The following is a 24437-nucleotide window of genomic DNA, read 5'->3' as shown; positions in this document are numbered from 1 at the left end:
CGCTCTAGCCATTCTATACCTGTTTTACCGTTGTGTTCCGTACTGTCTCGTATTCGTTTTTAAAAAGTTGTCCCCATTTGAAAAACAATTCCATTTGTAAAGAAATGAAAATGTTATAAAAAATTTTCAAAATTCTTGAAAACGCTGTTTAACCTTGTCATTCGAAATTTCAACACTCACACTAACGAAGATGTGCAACATTTCTTTGACAATGGTGAGATTTTAAAGGCCCTACACTGTCCAGAAGTGTGGCCCCTTTTTTGGACCCTATTCGGGAATTCAAGCATCTATCAATAGACTAACAAGTAGTTTTTAGTATAATATACTTATTTTATAGGTTGTTCAATTTTTGTGTCATACAACTCTTTCTTTCTATGATTTGATAATGTTAAAGTTTCAAGACATCAAATATCCATCGAAGCCTTAATTTTGTAACTGTGTCAAATAAATAAATGATAAATACATAAGTTTAGAAATAGGTAAATGCAAAATTTAACATATATCTTTTTGAAATGGGGTCTCATAGTTATGTTATTATAATATAATTTACAGCAGAGGTCAAACATTTTTACATCTACTTACATTGAATATTTTGTATCTGTTGTCAATTGTTGATATCCGCCTGAAAAAAATAGTATAATTTATCCGGACGCAGATCAAGATATACTATATATATGTCACATAAAGTACACACTTAGAGCATGCTCAGTCTCAAAATTACTCATTTCACTCGTTATTTATGTAATTATTCTCTGCAGTGTACAGCATACTTTTGAATATGCCAATTCTGTTTAAGCCACAAAACCCCTGTTTGTAAAAATTCATATAAGGCAAGTGCCAGTATGCCCAAATCTATCTCCAGTGCTGCAAATTAAACACCAAGGGGAATAGTAATGCACATAATTCAGAAAGATTTTATAAATGAAATACTAAAAAAAATAGTGTTGGTTTGAAATATAAGTTCTAAAATTAGAACTGTTTTTTTTTCTTCATGAACAAAAAATCAATTTGTGACTCATTAGTAACTTCATCATCACTTATCAGTGTTCATAATTATTCCTCCATTATCATCTTCATTTATGCATTCAATTATCTCATTCATCATCATCATCATTATTTGTCATTATCATTAATAATCTTCTTTTATCGTCATCATAACCGCATTTATCATAATCATCATTATTTATTCCTCATTTTCATTTATTCGTTTTAATTCATTGTAGTCATTTATTGTTTTCATCATCTTCATTTTCATTTATTATTATTATTCATCCAATCGTCAATCTTCATCGCTCATGTTCTTCATAATCAACATCATAATTCTCCCCTATATTCATCATCATAAGCATTTATCATCATCATTATTCTACATTCATCCAATCTTTATTCATTATCATCATTATTTATTTATTTATAAACAACATCACAAATTATGATTCATTCAGTCATTATCACCCGAATCATAATTAATCATCATCTTTATGTAAAATCAATCATCATTCATTTATCATCAATAGCGGCATTCATCATCAGCATCAATCATTCTCATTCATCCAATTATCATTCATCATTACTCTTATTCATTGTTTCCGTTCAACATCATAATCATCACCATCAGTCCTAATCATATCAAGTTATCATCATTATCTTCATTCATATAATTAAACAATTGTTGACATGTGGACTTCGCCTCTGTCAAAATACATTACATATGTTATTCTATGGTCAATTAAGTATAATGTTTTTATTTTTATTTTGACGCATAAATGAACAGTACCGGTATTATATTATTTGTATACAGAAAACAATTTGTCACATGCTTAATTTTACCCATTAATCTTTGGTCTTTTAAGTAGATAACTGTCCAATCCAATTGACATAACTTGTTCAGAATAATATTATATAGACATAATGCAAAGTTATAAACGCTTCATCTTACAGTATGTCGGATCCGGGGCGGATCAAGATTTTGTTTGATAGTGGCGCGGTCTCAGTTTTATTTTTTTATTCGGTAAACTTCGCACCGACACAATCAAAGGTCATATGGCTTCTTTCTAGCTTTGATGACAAAGGAAGACCCCAGGTGCCCCTCCGTGCATTATTTTACCAGGTGCGGGCACCTTATTAGAACCAGCGACCTTCAATAAGACAGATGGATGGCTTCCCCACATGAAGAATTCAACGTGATTTGAAGTCAGCGACTTTAGCCATTCAGCGGAAAGAGCTGTAACATATTTACGTATTTGTATTATCATGTGTTTATGAATTATTGTTTTGTAATTGATTTTATTTGCTTTTGATGTCCATTCAAACCGTATACATGTATCACATGTATATTGCATTTCAATTTTGTCATAAAGTTATACATGTAACATGCAATTTGCCGGATCACGAATTGTATTTGCAAAGTTGTAAACAACAGATGTTATATTTGTGTTACATCACGTTCCTTATTATATTATCTGTCTTATATTCTCCAAGCTTTATCACGTGCGTTAAACTCATACTTTATTAGATGTAATTTAGTAATATGTTAATTCAGACGTGATATAGATGCTGTCTATCTAATCAATATTCTAACTAGTGCGTGATGTGTTATATCCGCCATGCCACCAAAGTAGATAGAAATTATAATTTATATGCCAATTAAAGATGTTTTACTGTACGTCCTTTAGACGAGATCTAATTGTAGGGTCCCAGGATATATGCGATATAAAAAAAATTGTTCTTAGATTCGTAATCATTTTTACTGTTTTTGTTTTTTAATCTGAGTAAACATGAAGTAAATATTAAAGTTGTAGTTAACTTTATGTTATTAACTATACGATCACGAGTGTGACTATGCTATAGAGTGTGGCATATATAGGCTTAAGTACAAACTTACAAGTCACCAATTAGTTTGAACATTTTTTCTTCAACTATAAAAAACACATGGAGTTGTGGCATTTGTTAAGGTAGGGTAAAAAGAGGCCCACCCTGAGATTTTCTTTTAAAATTCTGCAAGTCAAAATGGTTAATTTTGAGATATTTCAGATAAAAAACTTGAAATGAACACACAAATTGAGATCTGGGGCTGTCTTCCTTGATAAGCTTTGACACTATAAAATACAACGCTGTTAGTTTCGAGCGATTTCAGACAGAAATCTGATCACATCAGAGTAAAATTTACACACTACTCGCTTGCATATTTTGAGTACACGTAGAGGGTTGGGTTCGGGGTCCTCCCGAAGAAATTTTGAAATTATACGAAACAAAGCTCCTCCGAAAACAAATCTGAGCAAATAAGGTTAAAAAGTTCGCACTAGTCTCCTGCATTATTGGAATACAGGTAAAAATTGGATTTCAGTGGTCCTCCCAAAGAAATTTTGAAATTATTAAAAGACAAAATGGTGCATTTTAAGACATCTCTGATACGAAGTTTACAGAATCAGGTTAAAATGTGAACGTTACCCGCCTGCAAAACTTGAATACAGATAGAAATGGGGGTCCAGGGTCCTCCCCGGGAAATTTTGAATTGGCACATAGTCAAAATTAAATGGGGCATTTACGCTATCTCTGACAAAAAATCTTGTCGAAGTATCATTTCCATCAGTATAATACATATGACTTGGGCATTTCTTAATGAGACACATCAAAATGAGTTTTTTGTACATAGAAATCCTAAATTGGACAAATAGATATATGCATTACAAAAGTAATATCCATGAAGAGGATTTATATAGACCATTTACAAAAATAAATTTGCTTCATTGAATATATAGACAAGATCTGCTAGACCTAGTATTTCCCTATAGAACTGCCATGGAAACAGAGAAAACAGGAGACAAATTAGGTTAGATATTTGTATCAAATGTATCTGTTTAGTTAAGAGCGAAAACGGAAATTGTGAATTTTATAGATATATCGAATGTAACAAAAACAAAATTGCAAACAAATACACCGAGGAAGTGCCTCTACGTAGGTACGGTACTGAGTACCATATGTTTGTGATAATGTTTGGTTTTATATAATTAACCTGCTCTTCTTTTGAAGGAATACAAGATCTGTTTATCTATCCAGATCTAGCTATCTCTCAGTTTTAATAAGGTAAATAAAATTCCATCGTAATATTAATGAATTCTAAGATTTGATTTTAACTGCTAGTTTTACCTTTTTTCTGCGAAAAAGGTTAAGGTCAACGATTTATGACTTCAAATTGCAAACTGAAACTGGACATAAACCTAAAGAAAATATTTATATTGCATTTATCTATTACAAGTCGACAACTGCACTAAACGCTTACAACTGTACAAAGAATGAAAAAAAATATACTAGAATGCAAATGATATTTTGATTAATATTATGAGGTAGTCCATTGTATGAATCGATAATTTCCGTTTAAACATGTGCGCGCATGTGCAAAGACAAGGAAGGAAATTGATATCAAACCGTTATTTTAAAGTAGGTTAAGATGTCATCCATCTCAATCGAATGGTTGCTGATTTCTGCCATTTCTTTTGAAGAGCGCAAACACGCCACAACAACAAGTTAGTGCGCCAATACGACAATACCATATTTGTCGTATCTGTGCTCTAATTTGTCGTGTTTTGTGCCCTTTAAATGCAAAATTAAGCGCGCCAGTATGACAAATTACGTATTTGTCTCATCGGCGCTTGGCACGTTGACGTCCTTTAAACGCGCCAACACGACAAAATTATTTTGTTGATCTGTCATGTAAGCGCGTTTAAATGTGTCAATACGCCAATACATCAATATGACAGAAGGACAATTACTTTGCAAATACAGCAATAGTCATTCTTGCATGTTAGCGCCCTTAAAAGCACCAATACACCAAAACGACGAAATAGGTCGTCATTACGACAAATTAGATATTTGTCGTATCGGCGCGCTAATTTGTCCTTCTATTGTGTTGGCATGTTTGTGCGTTTAAAAGGGAGTCAAATACGGAATTCCGTTAGGGTCATCGCCTTTAAATGTGTTGGTCTGAAACGCTATAGTCAATAGTATGATGATGAAGACGCGAAATCACGAAAGTGCGATAACGAAAACACGGTAGTACTACTATGATGATGATACGTAACGCGAAGCTAAGATAATGAAAACGCTATAGTACGATGATGATAATGCGCTATACTATTGTGTTTTTACCATTGTACTGTCGCGTTTTCACCATATTGTGATAACGCGTTTTCGTTTTCGTAGTGTCTTACGTGATTTCACAATTTCATTATTTTACTATCACGACATCCTCATCGTACTATCGCGTTATCACCATCGTACCGTGGTGTTATCACCATCGTATCACCACCAAACGCTAATATTATGCCTCTATTTAAAAAGGGGCACCGCGAATTGCCGTCAAATTACAGACCTACTTCATTAATTAGTTGTGTTAGAAAGGTCATGGGAAGAACAGTTTTTAAACACGTATACAATCAATTATATTTTAATGACTTAATACAAAAATCAAGTCGGCTTTTACCTGGACATAATACAGTTTATCAGTTAATTGATATTCTATAATCAAATATATAAAGCATTCGACGAAAAATAGTCTACATGTTTTGTCTTTTTTTAAATAATTATCTTTAAACAATTATAATTATAAGAAACATATTGCATAAAGCATAAGAAACGTTATGCTTGTGACGGTCAAGTTATATCAGATTTGAAAGGTTTGCAGAGGAGTTTCGCTCGAAATATGCGTTGCAATAAATTATGAACAGCCGCGATTGATTTTGATATAAACTCATTGGATAGATGTATTTTTTTTCTCTAAAATATTGAAACTTTTAGAAATCAGAAGTAGCAAGTTTTAGAAATTCAACCAGTCAGATCCGTCAGATATGAAATATTTTACTTTCTTTTACAAAATTTCTTATTGAATTGTTTATTAATCCATTTCTTATAGAATTTTCTTTTGAAAAACACGAAAAAACAAAATTTTGCATCATATGTTGGCCTTGGGGAAATGCGTATCATTCAATGTAACGTATCTTATGCTGTACCTTCTGAGTATTTATTTCTTATATTCTGGTTCAAAAATCTATGGCCTGTTTGGGTCCGCTGACTTCAGATGTTGACTGTTAAAACATTGTCAGATCAAATAAAAACAATCAAAAACCATTTGAAGACTGGTATTTTTCAACTATCTTTATTTCTAAATTTAACGAGTTAACGTAGAATCATATAACATTCTTTCTATGGGTAGGGATGTATGCTGATGTTGAAATAACTCGAAACCCGACCCATTTCATTTTTTTTTGTTATGTTAAAAATGTATATACTGTTGTGTGTATCTTTGAAACAGGGAGCAATAACATATGATAAGACTAATTCACCATCGTACTGTCGCGTTATTACCATCGTACTGCTGCGTTGTCATTATCGTATTATTTGTAAGCGGATATTGAAGAAGATTGACAACGGATTTATTGATAACGCTCAGGATAAAAATATGACTAAATAGATATTTTTAGCTTACTGCGGACCGCGGACGGCGGACCACGGACTGCGGACTTACAATAGGGGTTTTCTCAAACTGTATATGAGGAAGTTATGCATAACTGAAACATCCGGTTTTAATACTGTAATATTGTTTCCACGTAAAGTATCTGAAAAAAGGCAGTTATAAGATTTATTAATATCCGTCTAATTGTATATGTATTACCGATACATTTTGTTTTACAAGCGATTTTAACAACGTGGGAGCATTTCTTAAAATGTTTTCCCTTTTACCTTTTATATCGCTCTTTGATTAATCTTTCGACTACCGCGTATTTATGAACAAGAAGCTAGAGGATCTGTATCCAAGCTTGTTCTTTTTTTTATTAGAAGTGCTGCAACTTATTTGTATGCTTGCTGTCAATTTCTTGTATTCGCTAGCAGTGAAAACAGCTGTTGATTCAACGATCAGCATTCAGGATTTGAACCGATGACCTCCCGGTGAGGAGATAGACACTCTTCCCCTTCGCCGCAAGAGGTTCACCTATTTTAGGTCAGGTGACCCCTATGCGTAGGGGATCACAGCAATATATGTTATAAGTGATTACTTATTATAATAATTGAATATTTAGCATCAAAAATGTATATAGTGTATATGGAAACATGGAATTTTGTATTATTGCACTCGCGACGCTGAACTGCTACTTTACGACGCTAAATTTTGAATATGCACGATACGATGCGTGACATTTTAATGCGCCGCAGTAAAAAAAAAAATGTCGCACGTGTTGTTATATATTCTTTACCATTTCAAACCCTGCAAAATCAGTTTTATAGTATTATGAGGTACTGAAATCTCCACCCTATCCTGTTATAAATGATGGCTTCACTATGAATTATTAAACCAAGACAGACCTTGAGTTTTCATGAGTTTAAATCTTTGTTCAAGCTCCCTGAAGTAGAGTATCTACACAAACCATATATAGACATATGTTCGAAAAGGTACCCGACAAATAGATAAAAGGCTAGTCTCGAACACTAAGCCGGTTGTATCAATTGACCTCACAGACTTGTTCAGATGGTGTCACTGGAGATGACTAAATTTCGTTGACAATTCTATGCATGTACTGGCCATAAAACATTTTTGGAATATTATCGAATCTTTGACCTTAGACGCGTCCCAGGCCCTTTGTTCACAAAACAATTTTCGGTCTCAGCTTGGTTTTAAATTGAAATATATTATATACAGTTAGTTTTAACGGTACTTAAATATTAAATTCCAGTTGCGACATGACCATATTTACTGAATAGTTACTTGAAAATAGTCCGGAATTTAAAACTTAATTTTTTACACGCAAGTTTGATAATCAATGAAAATATTTTATTATCAAACTCAGCTGAGATTCAAAATGTTTTGAAAACAGAAGTCCAGGTATTCAATCTTTGCGACGGTAACCGCAGTCATCAAGACCGAGCCTGTCTTGATCATTTTTAAAAATCTGATATCAGATTATGTTAATACGAAGTGGCAATTCTTTTATTATTAATGTTTTTAAATACGCCGATGCATAACTAATTCAGGTTGTCGTCGCTAAATTATGGTAATGTATCAGATATGCTATTCTTTTTTTTATTTTCAAACATGCTGATGCATGAGAACTTCCTGTTTACTAGACAAAATGTTGAACGAAATCATTTAAGATATTTGATTAAATTATCAAAATTAATGAAAGACAATGATTTTTCCATTATAGTTATACTATGCAACAAAAATTAAACGGACGTTGTTCATTTTATTTAGAATGTTTTATTACTTTTTTCACAATAATATTTTGGACAGCTTTTTTTCTTATCTTGTTGTTAGGAATACAAGTCTAGGAATCGTATGGACGAAAACTAATTAAAACCAAACTGTTTTATAGGAATCGCCGTTATCTTCAAAACCATGTTTCAAGTTATATTTTTGATGCATGAACATATAAAGGTGAATTATTATCGTACTACCTTGGGTTCGAAACTTCACTTGTCGTGTAGTTCGAGTTGCGCGAAGGATTAGTAACGCCAGAAATGTCTCAATATCAAAATCAAATGTTAAACCAAACGGATATTTGAGGAACATGCTAAAGGCAAGTAAAATGCGACTGGTTATTTAGATAACATCTGAAAATTGCGATTAAGTGTGTTAAATGTAGCCTGTTCACTATCCATATATTTTCAAACGTATGTATTGTAAACTAGCAGATAATTATACTGAATTGGATCTAGTGCAACAGTTTTATAAATTACTTAAGGAAACGTATTTGTTGTAATATACTTGAAGACGAGTATCACTTTATAATTGAATGTCCATTATATGTTGATTTAAGGAAACGATTTATTAGTTCAAGATACTGGAAACGACCGAATATGATAAAGTTTATTGAACTTATAAAAACCGAAAATAAATCAGTCATAAGAAAATTAGGATCTTTTATACACAATGCTTTTGCCATTGGAAATGTCTATTTGTTTAGATAAGAATCCAAGGTACTAAAATCATCGTTTACTTTTATCATTACTTCGATTTGTAGTTTATCAGTGTAGTTAAGCCAATATATTAAATATAACACAAAATAAACAAATTTTGAAAATGTTAATGTTTCAATCAATATAATATTTCCAAAATGTTAACCTTTATTCGTTTTTGGGAAAAGGTTAACACTAATTGGAATATTTTAGACAGTAAAGTTATTATCATCTGGACCTTTCTTTTTGCTTTCGTGAAAGGTTTACTGTGATCTTGTTTTTGAGGTATGATTAATTATGTATATGTATATGTATATGTATATATTTCTCTAGGTATGACATTGTTTATGAACATGGCAGAATGTTTCTTGTAGTATGGTTACATATAATTATGTGTCTATGTAGATACCACTTCTGCTATCTGAATTGCATATTTAGCAAAATTACATGTAACCTTCTCCGGCTATTTAGAACATTTGTCATTAAGTTTCAATATTATTTGTTAATATCACTGTTCGTCATATTACTACCATGCAATGTTTTTCCTCATGGGCTTCTTAGCCTAATGGAATGAAATATAATAAACTTGTAAACTTGTAAACTTAAGAGAGGTCTATGTAAGGCTCAGTCTGCAGGGCCGTAGGAACAGAGACAGAGGGGGATGGGATGTGTGTGTGGGGGTGGGGGGGGGGGGTATTGTCCAATTCATGCGCCACCAGTGCTTACAAGAAAAACTCTTTAAGACACTTTTTCTAGTTCTTAAGCGGACACTGTTATTTTTGCAATCTTTTACATAATAGAGGGTAGTAATTATAGAGATACTATAGTCCGTTTCGCACTTGCCACACACTTTCAAAAGATAAATGTCCTGAATAAATTCATTCAAGATCTTAGGAAGGGTTTTCTTGTTATTTAATGCCGTTAATCAGGTTGATATCAAGTAATGGATTTGGTCGAAATTTTAACAAATGATCAGTTTCACTTTTTGTTTTCTTTAACATTTAGCACGCTATATTTATAAAATGGCTTGTTCTATCATTCAATTTAGGTTGTTTCATTTATTTTTTGAAGGGGTGTTCACTGAAAATTTACTGACCGAGCAAACAGTGCAGACAGGCTGATCTTGGTCTGCACTACTCGCGAGGCAAATTCACTTGCGTCTAGCAGGCTAAAGGTTAAGCATTTAGTACATGTTAAATTTTCATTATAGTTTTTTATTTTTTTTATTTGTCTTCTCTATCCTAATTTAGATTTATTTGGCATATGTATGAATTAAATAAACAAATTTTGTCTAAGGATTGATAAAAATATAAGAACTATTGCATTATGATTGTCAAAGTTTCACATGGCCGAAATGTATTAAAACTGCAAGTTTGTTAAATTATTATTGCCTCCCTTAACCTATCTTGTTTGCTTAACTAGAAAAGATTGGAAAAATAAATTAATTCGTAAAATACACACTGTTATAAAACATGCGTTTTATTTCAGATTGTAGAAATATCCTAATATCTACCAAATGTGAAAGTAAAACTAGAAATTATATTGAAATAAAAAGAAATGCCTACATCAAGTGCAGAAAACATTAATCCCAAATCATTCGAAGAATCTGCACATGTCACAATTTGGAATGGATTAAATGCTCCAAACAGTCAACAGTCTATTTTTAGATCTTATGCTCCAGTGGATGTCCCCACAAATAAACCAAATATACAGACAGACGGTAATCAAAACATGGGTTTTGCTTATGTTTCTCGTGCGCGTAACCGCAGTATTAGACGCACAAATACATCAAAACCATACGGGCGTAGTGTATCATCAAGCAGAGAACGGATTTCCCCAGGATCTATAAATAGACATTGATCCGATATCGGTGACCGCGACCCTGACCTTAGCGGTAATCCTAGTGTTAAGAAGTAGGACGGTGCGGAGAAGGTTCGCCTACGTTGTGCATCTCTAAATGTACAGGGTTTGTCAACTGAAAACTGATTAACTAAACTCTGATTTTTTAAAGCATGTATATACTACAAAATGATTGTGTTATGTTCACAGAGACTTGGAGTGGGCAGTACTCAGATTTTTATGGAGGAGGCTTTGAGCATTTCGCTTTAAATCGAAAATTAATCAAACGTAAGAGTAAACGCAACTCCGGTGGTATTGCTATTTATCTAGGAAGTGAGCTAGTTTCGGAAGATACTCTATTTTTCACCAGTCAAGTTGATATTATGTGGGTAAAAAAATCAGCAAATAAGCTTCGTCTTGATAAAGACATATATATATGTTTATGTTACATTTTGCCGGATGATAGTAGTCGGCAAACTATGGTAGAAAACAATATTTTTGATAGACTTTCCGATTCCGTTATAAATGTAGAAAATAGTAGTAATAATAGTTGTAACTATGCATTATTTGGAGATTTTAGTTCAAGGACATCTTTGTTACTAGACTTCATCTCAAATGATAATATGTCTCACACAGATATGTTTCCAGACGATTATGTTACTGATGTTGAAATTCCAAGGCGTTCTCAAGACCAAGGCCATATAAATTGTAACGGTATATTACTGTTAGATTGTGTAAACGAACAGGTTTTCGAGTCGTAAATGGTAGAAACGGTAAAGATTCACAAATGGGAAAATATACTTTTGTGAATAACCGTGGATATAGTGTCATACATTATGTATTATGTAAACCAGAAATGTTTAAATACATAGAAAATTTCAAGGTTGATGAAACGAACATTTTATCAGATCATTGCCTAGTGAATATAGCAGTGAATTTACTTCGAATGATCAAAGAGAGAAAACATATTACAAATTTGTTTGGAATGAAGAATTTAGAGCAGATTTTCTTGCTCAGTTAAACAGTGATTATATTTCACTTGATCTTAACTCTTTTCTCAGTTGAGGTGGATTCATGCTTTCTTATTCCGATGTAGACTTCTGAAATATTATCGATAATGTAGCATCACCTTTGCTTAAAAAGAATATTAATACAAATAATTATATTAGTGATAGAAATAGTAAGGGAGATAATCCATGGTATAATGAAGATTGCGTTGAGAAGAAAAATATAGTCCTACGATTACTGAACAAATATAGAGATTGTCCGAATGATGTAAATAGGAAAATATGATGAAAGCTGGGTCTGATTACAAATGTACTATTAGAAAATGTCAGTATGATTATGACAAAGATAAACTTCAACTCTTATGAAAGATATGTTTAAGAATACCCGAATATATTGGAGTATATTAAAACAGTCTTCAGGTATTAAGGCAGGAAATATACCGTTGTCTTCTTTTGAAACTTATTTTAAAGCTGTTAATAATCCTACTGAGAGATTTTTTATACCAGATGAATATGTTATATATGTTAATGAACAGAATCAAAACAATGAATTTAAAGTTATGTTTGAAGAATTAAATGAGCAGATTTTTGTCAGGGAAATAAAATTAGCCATGAAACAGTTAATAGTAATAAATCAGCTCGGCCAGATTATATGATAAAAGAATTCTTTGTTGTTGGAAAAGACACCTTAGCGCCTGTGCTGTATACACTATTCAACAAAATTTTTGACATTAGATATTTTCCAGAAAAATGGTCAGAAGGATACCTTGTTCCGTTACATAAAAAAGGAAGCTTAAATAATGTAGACAATCGTCGAGCGATTACTTTATTAAATTGTATATGTAAACTTTTCACACGTATATTAAGGTATTTGTATTATAATATGCTGATAATTTAGTTGATTTTGCTAACTCAGCAGAAGAACTACAACGTTGTTTATATCTGGTACCTGATTATTGTAAAACTTGGAAGATGAAAGTTAATACATCAAAAACTAATGTAATGATTTTAAGAAGTTTAAGGGCGCTTTACCCAGAAATTTAGCTTTTCTATTCTGATGGAGATTTATTACATATTGTTAATAAATTCATATACTTAGGCCTCGTTTTACGTGTGGTAGTTCATTGAGCACTGCTAAAAGCAGTTTTGCTAGGGAAGCTCAGAAAGCAGTATTTAAGTTAAACAAAAACCTTTATAAATTTACTTATATATCTCCAAAGAATAAGCTAGAGTTGTTTCACAAACTAGTCAATTTGAATTATTGCACTGAAGTATGTGGCATTTTACAAGATCTATCTATTGTATTGAGTACATTTACAATTTTGTAAGAAATAACTAGGAGTCAAGAAAACCACACAGAATGATTTTATATATGTGAACTGGGTAGAATTAGTTTAAATGTATACATTTTATAACATTATTAAATACTGGACAAAACTTGTGTGTACAAGTGATAAAAAATATGTTACTCTTGTGTACAAAATGTTAAAAGATGACTTAGAAAATTCTCCAAATAAGGTAAATTGGTGTTTTTGCTTAACAATTTGTTATATTCTTTAGGTTTTTATGATGCCTGGTTACAACAAAGTGTAGCTAATACTAACTTATTCTTAAGCATGGTTAAGCAAAGAATAAATGATCAATTTATACAAAACTGACAAGATAGGTTAGAAAATTCTACACGTGCACTCTTTTATCGAAACGTAGCCTCATTTAGATTTCAACCATACTTGGAATATCTTTCTGTTTACAAATTTTGTCAGTCACTCGTTCAGTTGAGGGTTTCTTCTCATAGGCTGCAGATAGAGGCGGGCCGTTGTGCAAGTCCATTAAGTATTTCTGTAAATGAACGTCGATGTCATATTTGCAATGTATTTGAAGATGAATTTTATTTTGTTTTTGAATGTACATTGTGTAATGATCTGAGGAAACAATATGTCCCATTAAAATGCTGTAGAAGGCCAAATATGTATAAATTTATAGATTTGTTAAATAATGAAAATTAGTCAGTCTGGAAAATAATTAGGAGCATATGTATACAATGCTTTTACTTTAAGAAATGCTAATATGTATCAGTAACAATATCTTATTTTCCCGTAAAAATATTCCAGCCAAAACAATTACTGTTGTAATTTAAATATGTATGTATATTTCGCAGTAGTTATGTCTTGAAACAGAATTCCGATTATCGAGTCTGTTGTACCTTTTGTTTCGTTTCGTTAAGAATCAACTCAAAACATGAATAGATCTTTATCTATAAGACTGGAATATTTTTTTTCGGTACATTATTATAAGTTAGTATTACCTACTGTGTATAAATATATAGGTTATGTTAATCTATTATTAGTGTGTAACCTTCACCAAATGTAAAAACGTAGACACATATACACATTTTTTAATATATATTCATGCTGATTTCACTGTTCGTCATATACTGTGCATGTTTATGTTCTCATGGGCTTTTAGCTTATTGGAATTGAAAACCAACCCTGTAAAAAATATAAAAAAAGTTCCCATGAAAAAAATGTTTTGAACTATATATAATTTCATTGTTTCCATGGCAACCTATAGATGATATTATATCATATATTGATCAGTTTGTATGATAAAACAATACAAATGGTAACAAAAACTCTGAGACTCTGGCCTTTACAAGCAATATTCTTATGTTTATAGACATATTTACACATTCATGAATGTTAATGAGAAAATTACAAAATGACAGAACTCTGTTAAAAATATTTTATTTTAAGTTTTAAATCAATTTTTATGTACAAAATAGTTTTAATCTGGTCTCAAAGTTCCTCAGTATTTATGAAGATAGTATTGTGTTTCCCAGAAGGTATAAACATACTCCATATTAGGTATCTTTGGCTAACTTGCCTGAAATAATGGAATGCCAGAACAACATCTCAAGAAGCAAGCTATTACTAAAACGTACAGAAACTTGATTAACTGGTGACTATGTGAGCACTTATTTTCATGGAAGGGGAAATGTATATGAAACATGCTTAACACATGTTACGTTACAATTTCCATGATTTGATATTTTATTACCGTTTTTAGAAATAGCCCAGGAATATATTATTTTCGAGATCTTAAAAACGCTCTAACAAAACAATGTTGTTCCACACTTGTCGAGCAGTGAGCGTTTTTCTGTGACGGCGCTATAAAGTATATTATTACTGTGTTTCTTTTAGTTAAAAATGTAAGAGGAAACTCAAATCAGTGTTATCAGTATAATACTATTACTGATTTGTATAAACTTAAAAGCCTGAATTCTAATATTTTCCCTGATCTTTTGTTTTTGAAGAAATAACCTGAAATAGTCATTACACTTTCTATGTTCTCGTTTCATTTTGAATTAATGTAACTTTCAATTGTTATAAAATACTGTCAATTTCATAATTATTCATTTGATGGTTTCATCACTGTTGTCCAAAATTATAATTTATTTTGTCTATGTCGTTTTGTGTCTATATTAAATATGTACACATCCATGAACACATCTCATCTCTATCTTCCTGAAAGCTACTCAGTACCTTCTGAACGACACAGAGAAGTGCTGAAATCACATTGCCATAGAAATGTTATTTAAAACATGAATCTAAAATAATGGTAAAAGTCATGGAAATTATTAAAAAAACACATAATTTGTGGCACCGCTTTTACAGGAATCACAGATTAAGATGTGATTGGCAATATTTTTACTTAAAAGTAACGTAATATAGCGTATTTGCCCTTTTGTTTGCTAGCTGGTATAAATTATATGTTTCTTTGTAACCTACTATTAATAAAAATGGAAAAGAAACTGACATATGGAGATCATACTATCAGGCAAATGAACTACAGCAAAAGACTTTATCAAAGATTATAACATTAGCAACATATCTACTTAGTGACGGCTGTGTTATTTCCATGATTGTTTTCATTTTACTTTTTATGTATGTTATTTAATTGCACTTTGATAGTAAAGAACTTTGTATCAGCTCTTATATTATGTTTCCTGCTATTGTTTGGACTTTTGACAAACAACGGTCCTGATTCAATTGATATTCATACTTCATTTGTTACTTTCATTTGTTAGCGTATCTCATAATTTTCGAGTATATCTGGCAATATTTCAACACTTAGTTAATGTATTCAGTGTCTGTACACTTTGAAATATCAAAAAAAAAAAAAAAAAAAAAAAAAAAAAAAAAAAAATTAGTGAAGTAATATTCTGTTATGCTTTTAAATGTTTCAAAATGACTACAACAGTTTTCTTCATTCGAAAACCATCAAGTGAACGTGCGTTTCTTCTATTTTGTATTGATATACATAAGAAATCTAAGTTTTGACAACATGATGTTTTAAGGTCGATCCACACCTTAGGACCGGAATGTAGAATTTCGACGGAAAAGTATGAAATTTGGTTCAGATATAGATCAAACTCTATATTTTCAGAACGTATGTTTCTCTTTCGATTTTACGTTTGTGCGTTTACGTTAAAAGCGCCACCTGGTGGCACCCGAGTTTTCACGTCACTTGCTCGTTTTTCTGTCATAATTTCAATAATATTTTGGCAATTTCATTATTTTTTCGTTTTCGCATTTAGTTGTCTGTTCCAGTGTATTTGGCAAAATTTAAATGTATTTAGTGCATTATAAGACCGTCATTTTTCTGAAAACAAATTGGCTGACGCCGAAATCGTTATAAAATTTGTACGTGCAAATTTACGTATTTTGTCCTACAACTTTTTTTCCGTGCGGTCAAAGTGTTTCATTTTTTGAAAGCGTCTGTGGTAATGTTTACCCTTTAAAATTATCAAATAAAAAAGGCATGTGTTCTCGTTGGATTTTTTGCTAAAATACGTTGAAAGTCCTAGTTAAATGTCGAAAGGCGCGACGTTTTAAGGACATTATATAACGTCGTTACAGGACAGGCCGCCACAAGACACGACATTACAAGATATTTAGCAAGTCAAGACTGTAACAATAAACGGGGTAACTACGGCTTTAGATAAAACCGTTTATATATGGGTTTTTTTTTTCAACTGTACACCAGTCTATTTTATCACAAATACAGACTTTTCAAACTGATATTATTTTTGATACGCCGACACAGAGCTTTGATGTAGGCCTATTGCGTCATTTATTAACGCGAGTAAATTTCTTCTTTTCTGTTGTTGTTTTTATTCACGGCGGTTGAAAAGGTAAACCCCTGTTTTCCCAAATTTCAATCAAAATTATCATTTATGACTGAAGCAATAAAGTTTTATGTTCAATTTATTATTATGCAAGCACCTATTTAGACATGGAACATAATCACCCTGATACATCATTGGAAGTTTCCGACAATTTATAACAAATTTTATCAAAATTTATGTTCCAGGGAAGATTATCTATAACAAGTTATTTCTATGTTTCTAATCAAGGACATAACTACAATTCACAGTAAACAGTGCTCTATTTAATGTATTTCAACTTTCACATATTAAATACACAAGAAAATGCCTGTAACTGGATATTGTAATTTAGATTATTTCAGCACGGGGCACAGTATGTAAGAGATCAGGTAAAAAAGTAAGCGTATATTATATATTTCAATGGACCAGATTGAGATGAAAAATGTCAAAGAAATATATAAAATAATTATTATGTTTTCTATTATGGCATAAAACTTAACAGCACGTGAGCTTTCTGACGATTTAGTCAGCTCGTGAACTGTCTTTTAATTTCATCCGCCTTTCAAAACTTTTTTAACACGAAAATAAATAGAGTCATAGATGTGAATTATTTTGTACAAAACAATATGTCTTAGCCGCAACTTTGCTGTTACCATACTTTCTCTGTTTTTGTGACGACAATCTGTTTGTATGCATGGCTGTACAATTTGACAGTGTTAAAACAGTAGCACAACTGTTCAGATATAAATGAAAAACATTACCAAGTAGCAAAATTCATATAACCGACCTTGAAGTTTGACCTTGATTCCGATTGGTTAAACGTTTGACTTTACGAAACTGAAACGAAGTATTCATCTTCTGGGCGATGGTAAATTGATACTATAAAATCACCTTTGGTAACAAAAAAAACCGCCCTGCCCACCCAACAGATGATAGGAATGGGATGCGCATAAAAATTTTATGGAAAATCTGTCACACACATTTTTACCCTTGTAGGCGAGAATGCTCATTTCGAACCTAGTACCTGAAAAAATGTTGACGAGCGCATGAGGTGCGGATCAGAAATGTGTCACATGAAATTCAGTTACGCTGTTTTACCCATACTGGCGATCATTCACCATATTTCAACCGATTTTTGTACGAAATGTGGAACCGCGCGTAGATGTACATCAGAATGTGTAACACGAAGAAAGCGTCAAACACTTCTACATTTGCTCATCAAGTTTCAGATCGTTACTCCATGAAATATACAAGTCCATTGTTTATGTAGTTCTCCACACACTCCTTTTCTATGAGGGGCCGTAAATCAGCAAAGCGTCGCAAGATTTAAGCATAGACACCGACGGTCAAATTGACTCCGAAATAACCGTCCCACAACTTCGTTGGGTTTGGGGAGGGGGAGCGGTGCGGTCAAATACTAAACAAAGATCATTTAGATAATGACATCATCTCTGTGAAGAGCTTCAGCACTTTTTTTTCAAAATATAAGCGTTCTTTTAGGTATAAAACAAAACATACAATGATCGAAGTTCTAACGAGCCCATTTTCTGTTCTTTGTCAAGCTGTGTTTTTCGATAATACTGCTTGGGGATGATTATGGGGTCACCGAATTCATTTACGCTACCCCTACCCCCAAAATCATAAGATAGCGAAATTGAGTATTTTACATGTATCTCCTCCTTTTAGGATAAATTCAAAACAGCCTTTAAAACTATGTTACATTAGCGAAATAATTTCTGTGTAGTGTTTAGATTATATTCAATATATGAGAATGCGACAAAATCAACATGCGATTACCCTTTGCGCTGAATTACATTACTCTACTCCTACCCCAGATAAAAAAAGCGTAATTCAATGGATTTTCTGATTCTCGTAATCAAGACAAACTCATTTTTAACGTTTAAGTAGAATTTAATCAAAAGAGGCCTTTAAAACTATTAATGATTTTATTCAACGTTACAAGTGAAATGATTTATCTCGCAAGTAAATAATAATACATGAAAACTCATGTGTTCATGCACATTACATTGTGAACATTTACAAAAAATAATGATAAAAAAACAACAACAAAAAAACGACAGAACATAGTGAAAATCCTTTATTTGAATTATCTCAACCTTTTAATTTTAACAAATACCTGTATAGAATTCCATCACAGGCCGCTTATGCCATAAATATCTTATTAGTTAATATACGTGTCTTCATAATGAAGCAGAATCGAACGACAACCAATCTTCATGGCAGGTAACCTAACCAGTGTTCCTTGATTCTGTATTCTCAACAAATATCTTCACCACATAAATCGGAGGTGGAGGAAGAATTACTTCGGACTAGTGCCTTCTATCAAATTGTCACGCCCTACCCAGGGAACCGAACTCACGATCCATAGATCTGCGCTCCTTCTACTGAGCTAAGCGGATTGGGTAAAAGACGGAATAATGAATACTGAACTTGTAGAAGTAAGGATTTATTGCAAATAGCGTCTGTGTCATAGAATTTCTATGTAATGAAAAATTAACTCTGACCTGTAGAACCAAATTACGCCATCAAATTATGTGAACATATTCGTGAAGCTTCTCGTTTTTTAATAAACTGTGTGGTCACTAAAAATATATACTTCAACCATCTGAGAAATCATTTTATCTGCCACACCGTTTAGAATTATTATTAGAATATTACAGTACTGTAGGAAATTTACTGTTACACTGTATTAACGGAACATACATGTGTATTTAGCACGGTAACGTCATGATTTCTACAGTCTTACGCGCCCCGCTTTTCGGCATTTAACTATGATTTTCAAAGTTTTTAGCAAAAAATCTAACGAGAACACATGCCTTTTTTATTTGTTTATTTTAAAGGGCGGACACAGCAGCAGACTATTTCAAAAAATGAAACACTTTGACCGCACGGAAAAGAAGTTATAGGACAAAATGCGTGAATTTGCACGTACAAATTTTATAACGATTTCGGCGTCAGCCAATTTGTTTTCGGAAAACTGACGGTCTTATAATGCAATAAATACATTTAGATTTCGTCAAATACATTGGAACAGACAACTAAATGCGTAATCGAAGAAAAAATAAAATCGCCAAAATATTATTGAAATTATGACAGAAAAATGAGCAATTGACGTGAAAAATCGGGTGCCACCAGGTGGCGCTTTTAACGTAAACGCACAAACGTAAAATCGAAAAACGAAACATACATTCTGAAAATATAGAGTTTTATCTATATCTGAACCAAATTTCATACTTTTCCGTCGAAATTCTACATTCCGGTTCTCAGGTGTGGATCGACCTTAAGCAGTGCAATTTTACTACGGCGATATTTCCAATATTACACAAGCTTTTATGCATAACTTTCGTTTTCGATAAAACTTCGGCTTGCATTTGCTAAAATTAATATTTTTTATCTTCTATAAATAACTATCAATTGATCAAAACGGCTCCCTCTACTTAACATTGTTCATTACCACCATCATCATCATCATTATCATCGTCATAATTAACTCGTTCATTTATCATCATCAATATTCATCCTTTGTTCATCATCATAACTGAATATTATAATTATATTTTCCCTCATCTCCATTCATCATTATCTATTGTAATCATTCATTGTTATCATCATCATTAACATATATCATCATGAACACTTATTATCATTCCCATTAATCATCATCATTTATCCAGTCGTCAATCTTAAGCACTTATATTCTTTATAATTTTAATCAATATTCTTTCTCATCACTGTTCTTCATCCATCAACTCGTCATTACTCAGCAGCAACAACATCCTTCTCATTATTCATCGTCATCCCATATACATTTTACTTATCATCATTTATCATCACAATATGAGCAACATTTATCATCAATAACAATTTTCTTCATTCATACAATCATCATTCATCATCAGTCTGATTCATTGATTTCTTTCATCACTATCATCATCATCATCATCATCATCACCATCATAAGTCATTGTTATATCCATTCATCATGATCATCTTCATTCATATAATTGCAATTGTTGACTAGAAGGCTTCGCCTTTGTCAATACATCTTTCAGCCTTAGATCATATTTTATGGCTCAATAGTCAATACTTGTATAAGTAAAATACAATTATTCACTATTGAACCATGGAATGTTTTTGTTTTGACACATGAATGAACAATACTGGTGTATATAAACAATAATTTTGTCTCATGCTTAATGATATCCATTAATCTTTTGATATCCAACTGCATGTCAAATTGAAATAACTTTTGTTCTGAATATATAGGTATCATATAAAGTTACAAACTCCCCCTAATAAAGTATGTTACAACCGCAATTTCATTACTAGTAAGAATTTTCCGGACCGGATTTGGAATTTTGGATTAGAGATTTGCGAAATTACTAGAGTGGTTCGGGGATATGCCCTCTCGGAAAATATTTTCCAAATATATATAAATGAATTATCTATCTATCAGTTTAATGAGATATATAAAATGTACTAAGATTCGATTTGAACGGCTTCGTATTAAAGGTTGATGACTACCAGCGGTTTATAACTTCAACTTGCAAACTGAATTTTAACCTAAACATAAAATAATGTTTACATTAAATTGCATTTACCTCGACAATTCTACTAAACATACAAAGCTGTACAAAGAATAAAAGAAATACTAAAATACAAGTAATATTTTAATTACCTTTAGCGAAGTATTCCAATTCAGGAGTGGCTAAAATAAAGGCTGTAGATCCATTTTATGTTAATATACATAGGAGAGAATCGGGGATTCCCGTTTAAAGTCAAGTGTTTTGTACTTTGAATATGCAGGATCTTGCTCGTAAGTTTTAAGTGTTAAGGAAATAGTGTTAAATCTTCTTCCTCATTTTTAAGTATATGTGTTTCGGTTTTGATAAAGAATAAATACTGCATTCTTAATTTTCCTTTTTATCTGTGGTTTAAATTGTTTCGTTTTAAATTAAATCTTAAGAAATGAGGGAGTTAAGCAAAATATGATTTGCAAAACAGAAGAAAAAGAGGTATCAATATACAGTGTAATTTCACCACAACATCCCCAAAACAAACTAACAATAAAAAATCAGTCAAGACATAAGCTATATACGATTACATATAAGCATGTTATTATATCAAAAATATAGGCCCTACCTTAAACAAATTCCAACAGAAACTTTCTTAATTGCCTTACAATCTTTAGACATTGTAGCATTGTAGAAAAAAGTCCTCAAAAAATTCATGTCGGAAACTCAGAAAATGCATCACGTTAAATGGCATCCTTTGCCCCCTGAAAAAGTCCCATTAATTCTTACTTGTACTGTCAAAGAGATAAGCATGCCAGAAAAACAAACACTCTTGTGTGATTTATTACGTTTTCATAATACTTATGCTATTCTTATATTTCTTTAACATATTTTTCAACAATAAATACATTTATCTCAAGTACATTTGATCCAGTGGGGTCAAAATACCCCACCCACTTGCACATACATTGCAAATCGAAGAACAGTTAATAAATTGTCCAGTAAAACTAGCACATCAGTAAAACTAGCACTTCAGTAACAGTTTAAGGTGCTGTATAAAAGACTAAACAAACGTATGCATGTTTACTTGAATAAATAACAAATCACTAGAAAATTAACCACATCATAGCAAAAGGGGCCATATTATATGATATTTCCTTAACAACGGGACGTGTGAAAAATAGTTTTTCACGCATCTTCTTTATCACGTAACAAACAGCAACCGTTGTTAAAAAAACTATTATTGTAATCAAAAAGGAAACCCCTTAGCATTTTATTATTCTTTACTATGCGCTTTAAAATGTATTATTTACAGTGTATGACTGTGATAAAAACGGAAGAGTAGCCCAACAATCTAACCTGCTTAGCCTGTATTATAGAATTATTAGATAAAAAATGTATAAAATTTCTTATCTGAACATTCCATTGTCAAAAATATCTTAATTCGAAAATATGTTTTAACTATAATGAATTACATAAAATAATACAATGCATTTGAATATACTGGCGCTGCCTGTCATATCAGGACAGACGTAGGAGAATGTCAGAATATTATCTACATTCAATTTGTATTTTAATCTCAAAGTTCAAATATTCCTAAATCTACATTTAGTTCTCATTTTCTTTTGATTACAAAAGTTGCAAAGTATCATTCTCTTAAGTAAATACAACAGTATAAGCAAATAATTTTCAAACAGTTCAGCGTACTTAAACAGCACCAACATGTTCAAACTCTTCACTGTCAACCTTCATACTGTTTGAACAACAAATGCCTCTTCATCCTCATATTCCTACAAGAACATCACTACTGTATCACTACTGACTTTACAATTGCATTTAATGATGTTAAGTAACCTTTCTGGTGCAGCCGACAAATGTGTTTTAATTGGAACAAGTTTATCACCAAGTGAACACCAGCCCCATTCCAGAGGATTTATAGTATTGCCAATCCAGGTTTGAACTTGATGGTACACTCTATAGCTATGATACTTCACGACTGCTTCTGTCGTGGGTAAGGTCTGCACCTGAACTACACATGTGCTTGTAGCTTTAGCTATAAATTTTCTGTACCTTTAACTGTTCAGTGGCGTTTCATTTAATCCATTGTACAAACACTTAAACGAATTTTCTCCGGCTTTAACTACGTCTTCAGGGGATGAACAATTATATACAAAAACATGTGCTTGTTGTCTAAAATAAGCATCTGTTGCTATTTTCTGAAACACCGCACCTTTACCAATGCCATATATTCGTGATGTTGTATTACAGCCACTAAAAGCATGAACAAATGGTACATTTGTAATAATCTGCACGTTTCTGAACCTAATGCATATTTTGTCTGTTTTATATCCCATATTCTCTTCCTTTTCATACAATTCTTTGAGTCGGATGTGAAGTACAAGCTGTTGTCTGATTCGTTCGCATGTTAAAGAAGTAAAACGAGTAGATCAGTGTCCTCATTAACAACAATAGTTGGAAAATCTTTCGCTAATTTTACTCCTGTTTTGGCTATCAGAACATCAGCATCACCATCAGCGTTTAAAACACAAGATTGATAAATCTTTGTTTGTTTTCTTTGTTTGACAGAACTGACTCCTTTTTTGTTTTAAATGGTGTTTTCCCATCAAATTTTACTTCTGTTCTAACGACCCCTTGTGTTCTTCGATCATGAGTTACGTCTTTTGTTGACAGACCGTTGCAGTAACCATCAAACACTACATGTGCTTTACCATAGCTTCTCTCGACATAATCTGTATATCTTCAACAAATTGAATCAAACGATGTTCCACATGACCAAGGAATTCTTTGAATTAACGAGCCACCATATAAGACATAATGAACATTTTCATCTGATATAATGTCTTTGACAATTTTGCTATGGTCCCATATAGTCTTGGCCAATAATGGTTTTTGTGGTTCGCGCAAACGTCTAGCAGAATC

General features: G+C 32.1%; 1 protein-coding gene across 2 annotated transcripts in view; it reads right to left on the bottom strand.

The window, feature by feature from the left end:
• Window positions 1-21789, bottom strand: part of LOC123540271 (uncharacterized) — a 135825-nt gene extending 114036 nt beyond the window's left edge. The window contains exon 1 of one of the 2 annotated variants that reach the window (XM_053526894.1): window positions 21662-21789. The gene's annotated coding sequence lies outside the window, so the exon portion shown is untranslated. Of the gene's footprint in view, window positions 1-582; window positions 625-21661 lie in introns of those variants that run through there. The other variant, XM_053526895.1, reaches the window with a different exon arrangement.
• Window positions 21790-24437: the final 2648 nt, after the last annotated feature.

The sequence above is a fragment of the Mercenaria mercenaria genome, chromosome 16, assembly GCF_021730395.1.
Source record: "Mercenaria mercenaria strain notata chromosome 16, MADL_Memer_1, whole genome shotgun sequence".
NCBI lineage: Eukaryota > Metazoa > Mollusca > Bivalvia > Venerida > Veneridae > Mercenaria > Mercenaria mercenaria.
Note: the sequence above shows the minus strand (reverse complement) of the source record. Positions and strands in the feature narration are given on the sequence as shown.